This window comes from Balearica regulorum, chromosome 1 (assembly GCF_011004875.1).
Source record: "Balearica regulorum gibbericeps isolate bBalReg1 chromosome 1, bBalReg1.pri, whole genome shotgun sequence".
NCBI classification, from domain to species: domain Eukaryota; kingdom Metazoa; phylum Chordata; class Aves; order Gruiformes; family Gruidae; genus Balearica; species Balearica regulorum.
In genome coordinates, this window is record NC_046184.1 from 175,583,039 (window position 1) to 175,599,353 (window position 16,315).

Here is a 16,315-nt window from a genome sequence, read left to right on the forward strand (position 1 = left end):
ATGTTGCAGTGATCCTGACTAGAAGACCGTTGCACAGCGAGTTAATCTCAACAGGCCCGGGTCTATACTGTGCCACAGGGACTGCATGGCCTTCAGCCCGTGCTGCACGGTACAAATCCCTTGGACCCACAATGAACTCATCCAGCTCATTGTAAGAGAGGAGACTGCAGGCAGCTCCCACTCCATACTGGTGATTACACCACCAAAGCGGCCTTGCCTTTATCTAACAGTGCAACAAGAAGTTCTTGTGTGAACATCCTTCCTATTTGGCAGCAGAAATGATGAAGAGAGTTGCTTTGTTGCCAGAAAATCCTTTAACAACTTGAATGACCAGTGCTTTCTATAGACGGGGTCTGCATGGTGTTCTGCTTGTGGATTGGATACCTCTTCAGTGTTGCACAATTTGAGATTCCCAGTGTCTGATGGGTCATAGTATTTGTACTATTCTCTCTTTCTTTACAGTATTCAGTCTCATACATAGCATTTTAAGTGATACTTCACAGAGACTGAGTGCCTTTCTTACTGGGATCATAACAGACCAGTGCCTCCTGGTACAAAACAGATGTTTATGTCAGTGGTAGCACCCAGCTTCAATGATACTTGACAGATGGATGTGGGCTTTCCAGGCTGTTCATCAGACCTAGCTTAAATGGTTGTCATAGAAAGAGATGATTCTCCCTCTGAAGTGAGCCTGGGTTTTGACTGAGTACAAATGCAGACTACAGGAGCTAGGTGAGACACATAGATCAAACTCTTACCATCTAAACTTACATGAGATGACGTTTATCCAAGGTTAGCGCCACATACTCAAAGTTTTATGACCATGTGATCAGCTACATCTGAAGATTATTACACAGCATGAGAGTACATAACCTTCTCACGTTCTAGACCAGTAAGCAGACTGAAAACTCCAGGGAAAAAAAAGGAAAACAAAACAAAACAAACCCACTGTGAATTAGGAAAGCTGTAACTCCATAATTTGTGTTGGAGTATTTTGTTAGACAATCAAAAGGTTTCAGATCACAGATGACTGGACAAAAGGGCTGGACCTTGCATATCCTCTGTCGAATAATTACATAAGAGCTTGCCACAAAACAAGAGGCACAACACAATTCCTCACCACCCGCTGACTAATATCCAGCTAGTTCCTGAGCCGCAGTGCTGCCACCTGGCCAACTATGTCCAGCTTATATACTGAGCATGACGTCATATAGTATGGAATATGGAATATTCCTTTGGTTAGTTTGGGTCAGCTCTCCTGGTTGTGTCCCTTTCCAGCTTCTTGTGCACTTCCTATGGAAGGCTCGTGCCTGCTCGCTGGCAAGGCCTGGGAAGCTGAATAGTCCTTGACTTAACTGTAAAAACCACTTAGCAACAACTAAAACATCAGTGTGTTATTAACTTTATTCTCATCCTAAATCCAAACCACTGCATTAGACCAGCTACTAGGAAGAAAATTAACTCTATCCCAGCCAAAACCAGGACAGTATTATTAATTTCTGAGGACTGATTACTATTATTCGTGCCTGAAACTAGTAAACTACTTCCAATGTATGTTTAAAATGACTGCTGTGTCTGCCTTGGGAGATAAAGGTTTCAGAGATTTATGTTGAAGAGATCTCCCTTTGTAGAGCTACAGAATTTGGCCTAAACTAGCCTTTTAGCACAATAGTGAGAATTTACAATGTAAATAGCAAATAGTTTTGGTCTTAACAGCGTGTCTGCACACATATTTAATTCACAGGAGAAATTACCAGCAGAATTCTATTGTATAATTTTCAGTACCTTACAGACCATACTTCTGCAGAAATCTGGTTAATACTAATGTTGCTCTATACAACTAAAGACTTGAAAAGAATATTTTAAAAAAATCAGACACATCTGCATTAGAAATTGACACTGAAAATACAATATGTGTTCATACTCCCATGTGCACTTTAATATATGCAGAAGAAAAACTGAAAGGAATTGGAGAATGTATTTTCACCTTAATGGCTGAGTCTGTGGACAAGCCTTAATTTTCTAGAATAACATAAATACAAACAAATAAATCATTAGGGAAAAAAGCGGTCAGCTATTGTAATTTAATCCTGCTCCAGGGAGCATTAGTACTAACTTCTATCAGGCCAAGAGTCTGTGTTTACTAAGTAGTCTCTGTATGGAGATGAAAGTCATAGTGTTATTGCGACCCATATCAGTTTACATGAGGCTAGTCATTTCTGATTTGAATATACCAGAGTTAATTTAATCACATCAACCTAATTCACATATATTTACATGAAATTTATAACTTTTCGTCAAAACTACTTTATCTACATCTGAACAGAAGATGAGAAAAATATATGTGGATAAAATGCTATGCAGTTGAAAGTAATACATTCAGATAGTTCAAATTGACTACTTGATAAGGTAAAGCATAATAACATCAGGTTTGTCAACAGTATAGATGCATTTTCTTTTATGCAAAATTTAACTTTGAAGAACTAATATAAATATATCAACATAAGCATAACTAATCTGAAAGCATTTTGCAAATTCACGTGAGCCGGCAGTGTGCGCTTGCAGCCCAGAAAGCCAACCGTGTCCTGGGCTGCATCAAAAGAGGTGTGACCAGCAGGTCGAGGGAGGTGATTCTGCCCTTCTACTCCGCTCCTGCGAGACCCCACCTGGAGTACTGCATCTAGCTCTGAGGGCCCCAGTACAGGAGAGACATGGAGCTGTTGGAGCGAGTCCAGAGGAGGGCCATGAAGCTGATCAGAGGGCTGGAGCACCTCTCCTATGAGGACAGGCTGAGAGAGTTGGGATTGTTCAGCCTGGAGAAGAGAAGGCTCCGGGAGATCTAATTGTGGCCTTCCAGTACGTGAAGGGGCCTACAGGAAAGATGGTGAGGGACTATTTATCAGGGAGTGTAGTGACAAGATAAGGGGTAATGGGTTCAAGCTGAAGGAGGGTCGATTTAGATTAGACATTAGGAAGAAATTCTTTACTGTTAGAGTGGTGAGGTACTGGAACAGGTTGCCCAGAGAGGTTGTGGATGCCCCCTCCCTGGAAGTGTTCAAGGCTAGGTTGGATGGGGCTTTGGGCAACGTGGTCTAGTGGAGGGTGTCCCTGCCCGCAGCAGGGGGGTTGGAACTAGATGATCTTTAAGGTCCCTTCCAACCCAAACCATTCTATGATTGATTCTATGATATGGGTATTACTTTTCACCTGTAAAGAAAACAGTGAACAGCTGATAGCTAGAGGGAGAGTATTACTCACTACATCATTCAGGGTCACTGTTCTGTTCTCTGTTTCCATGGGTTGTTTTGTTGGTTTGGGTTTTTTGGTGTTTGTTTTTTTTTCTGTATTCAGAAAATCAGAAATTAATATGCAATGTCTTATGAAAAATGAAAGATCACAAATTACTGTAGTCATGGTCACAGCATTACAATTGAGCTTCAGATTAGTGAATTATGAAGAAATAATGGCACACACACACTCCGCAGCTTTTAATTTATACTTTCACAAATTAGGAAATCAATACAATTGTTTAGGTTTAGATATTTATATTACTGAGCAACTCTGAGTCTAATGTGGAAAAAATCTCCCCCTCATTATCCTTAATAATTATTTGTAGATGACAAATTATTATATCACCTTTGCTAAGTTTTATAGGGAGAATGATCACCTGACAGAGACTAATATTTGACAAACAGGTTTTATAAATTTTCTCATTATCTTAGATTCAGATAGTGTAACAGACATATCAGGTTTGCCAGCCTTCGCATATTTTGATTACATATAGGGCAATGCAATAGGTCATAACATAATGCTTCTCAGATGTCTTTCGTTCACATTTAGCTTATATCTGTGTTGGCTTACAAACCACATTTCTGAGAACCAAAATGAAGGACATCATTGTGGTGGGTTGACCCTGTCTGAGGGCCAAGTGCCCACCAGAGCCGCTCTATCAATCCCCTCCTTCATTAGACAGGGGAGAAAAAGTACAATGAAAAAAACTTATGGGTCAAGACAAGGACAGGGAGAGATCATTCACTAATTATCATCATGAGCAAAACAGATTGAACTGAGAGAGGAGATTCATCTAATTTTTTACTAAACAAAACAGAGTAGAGGAATGAGAAATCAACTCTTAAAACACCTCCCCCCACCCCTCCCATCTTCCCGGGCTCAACTTCACTCCCGGCTTCAACCTCCGCCCCCCCACACTGGCACAGGGGGATGGGGAATGGGGGTTACGGTCAGTTCATCACGCATTGTCTCTGCCGCTTCTTCATCCTCAGGGGGAGGACTCCTCTCATCGTTCCCCTGCTCCAGCGTGGGGTCCCTCTCACGGGAGACAGTCCTTCACGACCTTCTCCAACGTGAGTCCTTCCCACGGGCTACAGTCCTTCATGAACTGCTCCAGCGTGGGTCTCTTCCACAGGGTGCAGACCTTCAGGAGCAAACTGCTCCAGCGTGGGTCCCCCACGGGGTCACAAGTCCTGTCAGCAAACCTGCTCTGGCGTGGGCTCCTCTCTCTATGGATCCACAGGTCCTGCCAGGAGCTTGCTCCAGCGCGGGCTTCCCACGAGGCCACAGCCTCCTTCAGGTGTCTCCACCTGCTCCGGCGTGGAGTCCTCCATGGGCTGCGGGTGGAATCTCTACACCCCCTCATCCTTCCTCCATGGGCTGCAGGGGGACAGCCTGCCTCACCATGGTCTTCACCACGGGCTGCAGGGGAATCTTGCTCCGGTGCCTGGAGCACCTCCTGCCCCTCCTTCTGCACTGACCTTGGTGTCTGCAGATGTTCTTACATCTCGTCACTCCTCTCTCTGGCTGCAAAAGCGCTCTCTAACTTTTTTTCTCTTTCTTAAATATGTTATCACAGAGGTGCTGATTGGCTTGGCCTTGGCCAGTGGTGGGTCCGTCTTGGAGCCGGCTGGCATTGGCTCTGTCAGACACAGGGGAAGCTTCTAGCAGCTTCTCACAGAAGCCACCCCTGTAGCCCCCCCCCCCCCAACCTTGCCACGCAAAACCAACACAGACATTTAGTTTAAAAATCTATATATCATGATGTTAAAAGAAACACCAGACATAACTGGATGGTTACATTTCCTTCTGTGTCACGTAAGACATATATTGCTATTTCTCACTGAGGCAAGGTATTAATTTTCAGTTGCATCCAAAACCCAAGGTTTATATATTGATACTCAAAGTTCTCAAAATATGAGGGGAAAAAAAAAGAAAAGAAAAAGAAAAGGAGAGAACAATTCTAGCAGGAAAAAATAATACTAACTGAATTTGGGCTAAGTTACAAAGAGCATATCTTGTCCTATTGAAATAGTAGCTTGAATGAATAGGTTGCTTACTAAGCAACATTTTCCAGCTTCTTTTATTTTTATATCAGTATCAGATTGTGCCATAATTTACTTCTTCTTGGCACATAATTGCATGATTTCCTTATAAATAAAAGCAGAAATTTTCCAGAATGTTATTAAAACTTGAATCACCATTTCTATGATATTCTTTTTCTGATAAAACAATACTGGCTTTACATAGTGCATTATTGTAAAATTTTTTTGGTATTACACATCATTTTGTTCCTATCTAAGTTCTATTTCACTGGCTGTTTATATCAGTCCAGCACTCGATACGGACCGCCAGCATTGACATTTCAAGCAGAAGAGCTTGGATATCATATTCTTGGAGTTCAGAATTTTATTTTTCATCCAGGAGCTTCCAACACTGACATTTTTCTCCTAGACTTCAATGGCTTTTTGAAGAGACAGCATAAAGCATATTTTCCTCTACATACAGCTGAAAGCTAAAGTGCTGAAACTGTCTTATTTCAAGAAATATAGGTCTCATTGTACTATAACTAGCTTGCCAAGATACACAAAATAATATGAGTCTTGAACTGAAAAAGAAATATAAACCCAACATTAAATAATAAACCCGTTAATGCTCTACATCTATCCTATGCAGTTTATACTGATGGTAAAGATGCATATGGGTATTTGGTGCTGCCTTATTAAATCTCTAATGTCTTTTCTAAATTTAATTATTTAGTAGCAACAATGAAAAATTACTAAACCCCAACAAAAACAGTTTTAGAGGAACCCTGATCATTTCCCTGAGTTCCATCTGGGTCACACAGTATTCACCACTGCTCAGAGACACTACCTTCTCCTTCCACAAACGCCTAAGGGAACAGAAAAGTAGAGAAAAGGAAATATGTGACACTTCATCCCAGTGGAAATCATAAATAAATTGTTAGATTGGAAAGAAATTCTTTTAAATTCAGTAGATATAATAATACCAACTATTTGATGGAACAGCCAAGCCAGGAGAGTAGCATGGGGCCTAGAAGTTTAGGTATTTCATAGTCTATGTAGTAACTGCCTTTTTCATTATGTGTCTGGTGATATCTTCAATGTAAAATTCATTGTAACTGTGATAAAAAGGCTATAAAAATGACTAGTAACTTTTGCTTAACTCCAATGCTAAGTAGGAGAAGATATCTGAAGGTATATTTGGATGTTTGTCCTGCCATAGTAGTATAACAAACTGTCGTCGTTTAACCTCAGCTGACAACTGAGCACCACACAGCTGCTCGCTCACTCCCCTCCAGTGGGGTGGGGGAGAGAATCGGAAGAGTAAAAGTGAGAAAACTCGTGGGTTGAAATAAAGACAGTTTAATAGGTAAAGCAAAAGCCGTGCACGTAAGCGAAGAAAAGCAAGGAATTCCTTTACCGCTTCCCATGGGCAGGCAGGTGTTCAACCATCTCCAGGAAAGCAGGGCTCCATCACACGTAACAGTTACTTGGAAAGACAACCACCATTACTCTGAACATCCCCCTCTTTCTTCTTCTTCCCCCAGCTTTATATGCTGAGCAGGACACCATATAGTATGGAATACCCCTTTGGTCAGTTGGGGTCAGCTGTCCCGGCTGTGTTCCCTCCCAACTCCTTGTGCACCCCCAGCCTTACTCACTGGTGGGGTGGTGTGAGAAGCAGAAAAGGCCTTGGCTCTGTGTGAGCACTGCTTAGCAATAACGAAAACATCTCTGTGTTCTCAATGCTGTTTTTAGAACAAATCCAAAACATAGCCCTGTGCTGGCTACTTTGAAGAAAATCAACTCTCTCCCAGCCAAAACCAGCACACCAGCCCATTGTGAAGGCCATAGGTGTTTTCGAAGTACCATAGAATATGAGTAGAAAATAATCTAATAATCTGTCTTGTTTGTTTTTATGGGACTTCTAGGCTATTGTAGTCCACAGATTAGAGAGAAAACACAGCAAATTACTTATACAATTTGAAGTATGTCTGGTGGTGTGTTCACAGCCCCTTCTGTGTTTGTAATCATCCTTAGAGAGGGAGTATCTCATCACAATCTTTACTAGTGTGGTCCAAACAGTAATGGAGTCTGACAAACACACTATAAGCCAAGCTTTACTGAGGCAGTAAGAGAGATAATACAGTGATTCACCTGATCATCAATAGCAAATACAGGATCATAAGTGATGCCATGGGTCCACCAGACCATCAAGGTCACTTAGCGTGCAGATCATCCAACAGTAAAAGTCAATTGCACAAATGTTTTTTTGGATGTGGGTAGGAGTTGTACTGCCCGTTGGCTCCACCAAGGGTAGTGTGATTTGAGAGAATCAGACCTTACATGGCTGTAGAGTGCCCTACATGCCACCTTGGAAGATGTGGGCAGTACCCTGCCTACATGACAATGTTGGTCATGGGGGCAGAGTGTCAGTTACTTTGGCCCTCCCAGAGTTTCCTGTGCCTCTGTCTGCTCCTTTTCTCCTTCAATTTTTGACTAGCCTCTCTTAGTCTAAATGAATTGTTAAGGTTCTACTATTTAAACCATTGAGGATAACCTGGCTTGCTTTGACTGCATCAGGTTCAGTCAGTTATATGCCTGCCTGTCGAGTCTGCAACAAAGAAATTCTATCATATATAACTGGGAGAGAGAAAGTACAGTGGCTAGGCTGTTGGTAACCTCTTCAGCCCTATGCAGCTGCAGACAAAGAGAATGTGTAAACACCATTCATGGATTTTGGACAGATCATGGGAATTTTCAAAGTATTCAGCACTGAGCTAACATTTTTTTTTTTTCAAAGTTGTAATTTTATCATCAACTCAAGGAATTAGAATTGGACTTTCAGAGCTAGTTTAGAACTGATTTGTTCTGATAAACCTCACCTCCAATATTTAACATATTAACAGTGAGAAATGTCATTTGAGAGAATGAAATAGTTAGTTTACCTAAAGCTACAGTCTGTGGACATATGTCCTTAGTCAAATTTCTTTTGCTGGCAGTAGTCAAGAAAATGTAGTTGGAATACAGAGAAATGTTGAACTACCTGAATAATTTGAACAGAATAAATTTGAATGAAAGCAAACAAAGAGGCTTTAAAATTTATGAGAAATGTCAAGATACCTAAAAGAGCTAAAGGGCAGTTATGAATTTAAATAGCTATGGAGCTACATGGTGGACCAGTTCTGAACTGTGGAGCTGATATATTTTCAAAATGTGTTTAAAAACATTCACAAAAATAAACTGGTTTTGATATTTTTAAGCCCTAGTATTATTTTCATAAAACATAATAATATGAACTAATTACCAGAAGAAGTCAGCTTTAGGGGCTAAAGATCATTCTTCAGAGGACATCATATCACCTAATTATAGGCTTTACTAGAAGTATGTAAATTAATCTCTTTGCCTTAGGCCCTTTAGGGGTTAATGGAGATACACAGGTTATACCATAGAGCCTATCAAAAACTTGAATTCCATTTTTCTGATGCTTTCTTTCAATTCATCCTGCTGAAGACCAAATTATGTCTCTCAGTTATAGATTTTAAATTAATCAGTAGACTGATTCATGACTGTATCTAACATCTCTTCCTTCATCCTCAGTGCCCTTCCATAATTGCAGTAGTCATGATGGAACTCTTGGGTGGAAAACACAATAGCTTCCATCAGTATGTGAGTCTGGATTTTCTTTCTTTGAAAAACAAGAAGTATGGGCTAGAGGAAGTCAGTGTCTTCTTAGTGTGCTTCTGGGTCTTATCTGACCATATATGTAGACATCTCTACTTTAGCAAAGACAACAGAAATGGTATTATGGAATTATACATGACTTTCAAAACCCTTAAACCAAAAGGGATGCTCAGTGCAGACTAGAACAAAGGAAATACTAAAAAGAAGATAAACATATTCCCAAAGATTTTCCTGTTCAATGTTGTTCAAATAGCCTCCAGTAGAAAAAGTCCTACGGAGTTCCAGCAGAGTCAGTTTCCTTTTATGTTTGAATTTCAAAGTAACACAGGTGGCCCTGACAACTAAGGATATGTAATTTATACTTCTCTGAATCTGTCATGTGAAATCATCCCCACATCTAAATTTAGTGCATACACTGAAAGAATGTTTCCTAATTTCCACAAGTCAAGAAGCCTGGAATAACTCACATTAAAAACCTTAACGCTAGAAGGAAGAATGTCTACAGAAACCAAAATGCATCTTAAGAAAAAAAACACCCCACAACATAAAAAATTTTACCAGGTTGTTTCAAGAAGTAAAAAAGCTATATTGTCACTTTTACCCGCTGAAGGGAAAGGAAATTATATTTGCAGCAGCATAATTGGATGCAACGTGAAATGAAGGAAAATAATATGATATACTTAGAGCTGAAGATTTCATGGATCTAGTGGGGAATCTTCCTAATGTTAAAAATTTGTAGTATATTCAGGATTATTTCCATTTTATATTACCTATGTTATGATAAGGCTTTTCTGTTGTTCTTATTAAAAGTGTTAACAAGTATATACGTGCATATTATAAATTGTTTATTTTACAGAATCATACAGTAGTTGAGGAAGGCAGGGACCTCTAGAAACTCTCTGGTGCAAACCCCCGCTTAAGTAGCATCAGCTAGAGCAGTTTGCTCAGGGCTGTGTTCAGCTGGGATTTGAATATCTCCAGGGATGAAGATTCCACAGCCTCTCTGGGCAACCTGCTCCAGTGTTCAGTCACACTCATCATACAGGAGTTTTTCCTTATGTTCAGATAAAATTTCTTGTATTTCACTTTGTGCCTGCTGTTTCTTCTACTTTCACTGGAGACCACTGAGAAGAGTCTGGCTCTGTCTTCTTTACACCTTCCCATCAAGTATTTATACACATTGAGAAGAACCCGCGATCCTTCACTTCCACATGCTGAACTGTTCCAGCTCTCAACCTCTCCTCCTATGACAGATGCTCCAAGCCATTAATCATCTCAATGGCCCTTCACTGGAATGTCTCTAGTTGCACTGTGTCTCTCTGGGAAACACAGCTCTGTACCCAGTACTCCAGATGTGGCCTCTCCAGGGCTGAGGAGAGAGGAAGGTCCACCTCCCTCAAACTGCTGGCAGTGCTCTTCCTAATGCAATCCAGGATGATGCTGGCCTTCTTTACTGCAGAGAAATATTGCTGCCTCATTTAGGCCAGGACCCCCAGCTCCTTCTCTGCAGATCTGCTTTCCAGATAGTTGGTCCTCAGCCTGTAATGATACACAGGATTCTTCCTCCACAGATGTAAGACATCCTGAAATTCATGGGATTCCTCCCTGCCCATTTCTCCTGCTTATAGAGGTCCCTCTAAATGTCAGCACACCCAACTCATGTATCAACCACTCCTTCCACTTTTGCATCATCTGCAGACTTGCTGAGGGTGCACGATGCTCAAACATCATTTCTTTTCATGTCCTATATTGACATTATTCATACATAAACACCACGTTCTCTTCAAATATGGAAATTTTTTACAGTAATAAAACCAAGTCTTGATATATCATCTATACTCAGCAATGAAGGATAATAAACTACAAGTGACATTGCTGCAACTGAGTTATTAAGGAATTCAAATTACATACTAGTTTCTTCTTTCATATACTGGCACTGATATGTATATACACTTGCTTGCGTGCATGTGCCCATGCATACACACATGAACAAGCAAATTGTATCTTTGTAATTTTTTTCTGGGATACTGACATCCCCTTGCCTTGCCTTGCCTAGAACAGTATTTTTTCTAGAACTTTCTTTCTTTCATATTTCAGACATCCTACCAGTGCTAACCAAGATGTAAATCTTTGCAATACTTATGAGAATTGTCTTTGGTGGATAGGTACCATTATCTCTGCTTTACTGATAAAGCAAAGCAGAAGTTGAAGGTCTTATTTCAGGCCTCTAGACAAGCTCATTTAGTTAGATTTTAAACTCTGGTTATGGAAAGTTGAAAGAAGGCAAAAAAGTTATATTCTGTGTTCTGAGAAATTCCGATTTGCCTATATTCTTCTTCATCTTCTGCAACTATGTCTCTAATTTTTTTTGTGTGTATATAGTGGATAATCTTATATTACCACTCTTTTTCAAACAGGACTCATAGCTGAAATGTCAAAATCTAGCTTTTACTATTTGTCTGTGTATGAATTCAATCTCAAAACTTTGATGTTTAGTGATGCCAGTCAACACTTGGACTGAACTAGAGACCTTAGGACATAAAATCATGTATCATTACAGGATGAAAACAGAATCCTCTTGAGTTAAACCTATAATAGACTCACAGCCTCCACTGACAGATCACAGAAATTCAGATGTGCACACTGGCCAGTGTACTATATTTAGAGATAAAGTATGGGGTTAATGATATAGATAAACTACTCATTAGCTGTAAAAGCCGTTCCAAAATACGGAAATAAAAGAAGATGAAATTATGTGTAATTTTAATTTCAATCTTCAAGAAAAAATATTTTAGCCTTAATTAAGGAAAGCCATTTCAATACTCATGACAAATAAGATGAAGAGTCATAAATAGATTCTGATATCTTCCTGTTCTTTCGTTATTTCCTTACCAGGGGAAAAGATTTGTTCCCTGGAAAGCAGGTGACTTCTATAGATATAAGTTCATTTATATACAGTAAATTTCTAGCTATGCTTTCATCTAATAAAATCAATACTCACTAAAAATCACAAGAAGCACATGCACCCTGAAGGATAATACCTTCAATAGCCCAAAGGAAAGAGTATGATGAAAGAACTCTCTCTAGTATGTACAAAGAAAATCTAATCAATAATATATGATATATTAACAAAGGTGAGTTAATGTCTTAGAATAAAGAAAAGGAAGAATAGCATAATAATTATGTATTTCAGACCAAAAAATATTACAGATTAAAGAACTAAAATAGTAGCTAATAATAATCTTTCCTCTGGATTTATGTATTCTATATAAGCATGCGAAATCAAGGATAAAATTCTGCTGAAATTTTCAACTTTAAGGGAAAAATGTTTTCACAATATTAATACGGAATGCCAGTAGTGCAAATAGATGCTTGTCGAAAAAAGATGTCTAGGAAAATATTTGTGCTGTATGGAGCACAAACTCTGGCACAGAACTATGTTTTCTTTAGTCAACCTTTGGTACTTTTCCACATTTGAGAACACACTATTGACCTTGCTGAGATAGTGTCATATCATTAGACAGGGAGAAAGTACTCCCCCCCTCAAGGGTCTTTCTTTCAGCCATTCGGACAGTTCACTAACTCCATGGTCTTTTCCACAGTCACAGACAGGTCTCCAGGCCAAGACGACAGTCCTTGAGAGAGCAACTTGACAGAATTATTTTTGCCTCATGTCTAACATGTGGATAAAGTAATTTGTGGATTGTACTGATGGGAATCTTGAATGAATCTTATGAGACAACAAAGTTCAAGCACTCCATAGCATGCAACACTTGTAGTCCAAATCCACAAAAAAGCTTCAAAATCTACATTATGAAGGCACCAGCACATCAAATGAAATCGGGTAGTACTTTGCTGGCTTGCAAATTTTTACTGATTCAGTAAAAAATGACCCATAGTTCAGTTCTCAGTCCTAGCCAAGAACTTTCCTTCTCTGCCTTTTGAATACACCTCCAAACTCCTACAGCATTTTAAGCCACTGTGACTAGAATGCTGTGAACAGGTAATCCCATAAGTAGTATATATTTAAGGTTCAGTGCCTGAATTCAGTCCTGGTGTTTGGTTGGTTTCAGTTTTGGGGGGGTCTTGGGGGGTGTGTGTGTGTTTGTTTTCGTTTTTATTTTATTTTATTTTATTTAGAAGTATACAGATACCATCAGTGTTTAAGAATTCCTTAAAGCTGCTTATAAACTAAGATTCTTACATAGTTCTTCAATCAAATGTCAAACACTCTCTCAAAGCCAGTAACTTCAGGATAAGAATTGTTTCTGATTCTTGGTCATGTGCTTTTTCTAAAATCAATGCTTGCATCTGTTCTATGCAATGAATACCTACAAGCAAGTTCTTTATAGCATTTATGAATGGGAGTGTATTGTTTAATATTGTGTCCCAGCATCCATTGCTTCTGAAGCAAAGATTAATCAAATGCAAAATATTGTCCCTGTCTTCAGGTAACAAGAGAACAGACGAATCAGAATAGCAATTTTAATGAGCATATTATACATATTCAGCAGACATATAGCAAAACTTTATTAGCACTTTTGTTAGGCTGCAGTATTAGGACTATTACAACTACATGTTGGATAATGTAAGATGACTTAGAAGTTTAACCATTTGATAGTTGCTTTTAAAAAGCACGCAGGTTTTGCCAGATCCTCTTGGCAGCAATAGTGCCTATGGTTCCTCTTCCAAAATCTATAGAAGAGTAGCTCAAACCCCTTCCTCTAGATTAAGTTCTTATTTCTAGGCTTGAAATGCCCTATGGAACATATTTTTTAGGATAGACTGTAGTCATTGAGAGCATGAAAATGCAAGTTCCTTACTCAGAGAGAGAAAAAGGAAAAAACTAACAAGACTAGACGCAAGATAATTCCTCTTTTTTTCTACAAGAAACTGAGCAACCCAAATTGACACCTTTAGGTTATGCCTATGTTAGTAACAAGACCTGAACACAGACTCAGGAAAGTATGAAGAATTTTCCTTTCTTTTAAGTTTTTAAGATGGTCTCTGACATGATGGTGATGCCTATGAGCTAGCACTCTTTGAATCATGAAAAATGATGAAAAAGCATAGCTTAGAAGCGAGCTTGAACTAGTGAGTGATTCCAGCCATTCTGCTGTTTGGGGAAAAGACACCTTAGTCATATGGAGGCAAAGTGTGCTGTGACATTTACCCTCAGAGCATAGAGTGGTCCTTAGATTATTCTTATTTGCTAGCATCAATATCACATAAGAGTTCATCAGTTCTAAACAATTATTATTCAAGTATTACAAGTTCAGTGGCTTGCATTTGTTTCGTTGTGTTTTGTTTTTTTCTTGTCATGCCATGTCAGACTCTAGTCTGTTCTTGTCCTGAATGTACTCCTTTATGATGCCTCTTTTTGAAGGACAGTTATCTTTTCTAAGTTGTCTACTTAGCTGTTGCTGGTTTGCAGTAGAGAAGTAGGAGAGAAAACTGTCTCTGTCATAATTTTCTGTTCCCCATACACAAGATTCAGCGTTTCCAGATAAGAACGCAAAAAAAGGCAGGATTTTCAGTGGGTAAAAATGCTCACCTCTAAAACAAGGATTTTTGTCTTTTATTTTACAATTGTTAAGAAACAAGCTATTGAGAGCAGAGTTCATCTCACTTCACACTCTCCATCTCTTCTATGATTCTGTGATTCTATCTACATATAAGGTCATCCAGGCTCTTCTACAGTCAGCTGGAAAAGAGAGATATCTCCATAACTAATTAATCAAAATCTTTGCTAGCAGGTTAAAGCTCTACAATCAAGGTTGTCCAGTGCTTAAGTAGTCACTGTGCCATTTAATTATTCCAGCAGTAGAAAAATCACATTGAAGTAAATATTATTGTCTATCTGTCACCAAATTACCATTGCAGAAAAACTTAGGCTTAGAGGTCAAATCATTTGCCTAGGGTTTGCTAAGGATAATAATACATATTCATTAGAAAGATATGATATTTTTTAATTTTTGTAATTTGGATCATGAACAGTTATGTATACTGTAGAATGCCTAAATTCCAGATATCGACACAAGGATTATTGTTTATTCTCATATAACTTCCGACCAAATCACTATTGGAATGTATTCTGTCTTACATTTAAAGAGTAATTCTAGGTATATATTTTCTGTACACTGTACTAATGCAATATTTCACTGTACAAAACAATAGGACCTAGATTTTTCCTTCTGCTAAATCCATTTTTATTTTATCTTTTACATCGGAAAGAACCTTATTGACTGTACACAGTCCAAGATGTGTAAGTAAAGCAGAATCAGAATTATACTTTGCCTTTTAAATTGGAAACCTATGTCACCACCACATATGGGGATGAGATTCATTTAAATTCTCTTTAGGCATCTATAACATAGATGTCAATACCTAGGCCAATTGATTAGACTCTCTTTATAACAGATGGAGAAAAAATAGTACTTCTTGGAAATGCTTATCTGATCAATTTTAGACATCTACCATAGGATTAAATAAATCTTTATTTAGAATTGCCTGTTTCTCTCTATTGAGAGGTCTAAATGACTGGTTTTGATATATATGTGTGTTCCTTGGAGACATTTAAAATTGATATTCTCCATTTTCTGGTGACATTTGCTCATTCTGTTTCTCTGCCATTAAGAAGAAAAAGAACATCTTGTTTCAGAATATTTTCTTTTTTATACCCTCCTTTCACACTCACCATTAGTATGAAAATAATTACTATAATTTGTTGAAATATGTAATTGTCCATAAATTTAATAAGTTCTTGCTGGTAAGTTGTATATACCCTCCTTGTGACAATTTAATTTTCCACCCATCAATATATCCCTGTGTCATCTTGGACTTGCAAGTTTGTATTGTATAGTGGGTTGACCTTGGCTGGAGGCCAGGTGCCCACCAAGCCGCTCTATCACTCCCCGCCTCAGCAGGACAAGGGAGAAGAAAATTAGATTTAAAAGAACTTGCGGGTCAAGATAAAGGCATTTTAGTAAAGTACAAGCAAAGGCTATGTGCAGAAGTGAAGGAAAACAAAAGATTTATTCTCTGCTTCCCATCAGCAGGCAATGTCCAGCCACTTCCCAGGAAGCAGGGCTTCAGTATGTGTAGCGGTTGCTCTGGAAGTTAAATGTCACAATAACAAATGCCACCCCTTTCTCCTCCTTTCTCTCAGCTTCTTATTGCTGAGCAGACACCATATGGTATGGAATATCCCTTTGGTCAGTTTGGGTCAGCTGTCCTGGCTGTGTCCCCTCCCAAGATCTTGCCCACCCCCAGCCCACTGGTGATGGGGGGAGAAATGTCATAGAGACAGCCTTGGT